The sequence below is a fragment of the Megalops cyprinoides genome, chromosome 6 (genome assembly GCF_013368585.1).
Source record: "Megalops cyprinoides isolate fMegCyp1 chromosome 6, fMegCyp1.pri, whole genome shotgun sequence".
Lineage (NCBI taxonomy): Eukaryota > Metazoa > Chordata > Actinopteri > Elopiformes > Megalopidae > Megalops > Megalops cyprinoides.
This window is the reverse complement of record NC_050588.1, coordinates 17394860-17396648: the sequence shown is the minus strand read 5'-3', so window position 1 is coordinate 17396648 and position 1789 is coordinate 17394860.

Below are 1789 nucleotides of genomic sequence, written 5' to 3'. Positions count from 1 at the left end.
TCCACGTTTCACGCAAAAGTGCTCTTCTCGCGCATCTATTTCTGCAGATGGATTCCACGCCCATAGCAACGACGCGTATCCAATAACAGCGCACGTTTTCGGAAGATTTGTCCAACCTGGCTTTTAGGGTCGTTAAAGCACCACCCGCTTTGTTTACAGAGGCAAGGGGCTTCTGTAAACGGTTAATAAATCTCCCAAATATTTGCGGTGGTGCATCGTAAAATGGTAATTTATTGTTTCATGCTGCATTCATTGTCAGTGCAGTAGATCTATGAGATAGATTTAATACGACTGATTTGGCAAGAGACCTCCATGACCCACCCGATCTTTTACTGAAGCATCATGGTCATGGAAGTCATTCTTCAAAGATGGGTGTCGAATAAGAAAGAGTACTTGGTAATATACGTAAGACTGGGAAATAACGAATGGACATCTCAGTGCTTTAAGTGTGTAAATCCTTTAGTTAATGGTGATGGGTGCAAAACTTACTTTCAGGAGTCTTTAACTAAAATGAAACTCTGAAATTACCTCTGATAGTTGTAAAAACCTTATGATCTGCATGTATGACCATAGTTCATCTTTACACATTTATACCACTACATAATTGGTTGTGGTGAATAGTTTAGAAATGATATTGTCATCGTATTCCAGGTAGCACAAGTAAGTTTCAGATGACCTCACCTTGAAACCTTTGTTTACCTTAAGAGGATTAATTATCCTTTCAGATGATTTGGCATTATTTAACAGAACAGGATTACAGCCAGTCATGGGGAGGAAACTGTGCCCACACTGGGGCTAGTGATATTTACTATCATATTGCAATCAATAAAAGCGCAATTCTTCACGAAAACTGCAGTCTTATGCCTTCTCTCAGAAAAAAGTATGTTTATTTTTAACATCCCAATATATTCGAAGGATGGCAGCTGTGCTTCCATATTGATGTATCTATCATATTTCTGTCATGCAAGACTTAACAAGATTAAGACTATTTACAAGATGGTTAATTTTGGTAATGAGAAGTCATTATAAATTTACCAAGCATCATATCAACAGGAACTTGATCTGTTAAATATACTGGAAACATTTCTATTATTAACGGAGGATTTTTTAAACAGAAGATGAAGTCAGAACTGAATGTTAGAAAAGCTACCAGGAAATATATTTAATATATATTTGATTTAGCCAACATAATATCTACATTGATTCAATTTAGTATTTCAGACATGCACTCTGTTATAGCTTGAGACATGATTTAGCAACTATGATACCATGCAGGACCCGCTTCATAGTTAATAGACGATTCTTACGACGGAACAGAGTAATTTTATAAGTCTAGTAAGAAAAAACACAAGGTCAAGACTGTCTCGATATCTTCACAATTCAGAGCATATCAATAGCCTAAGTGAAAATATCATGAATACAATTTGATGAGGATTTCCCATGGTGACCATTCAACGGCGGCTGAATATTCTACAGAAATGAAAATTCATATACAGGAACCGAATTTAGGTTTTGTGTTTCGTTGCGTGTAAATACGCCAATCTCCGCTACTATCTGCAAGCTTACAGATAGGCTATTTAACAATTGACTGTATGGCTGTAAATTAGCCTACTCTCTGTAAAGCACATATTCATTAGTACCTTATCTATGAAAAGAGGCGCATAACTAGGATATGGAAGGCGATAGAAATATGAATAATCATGACATAATGAAATCGATTATTCAATATTATTTGGGAGATGTTTGAAATAATTAGTAATATTATCGAATTCTGAATAGCTGAAGGTTG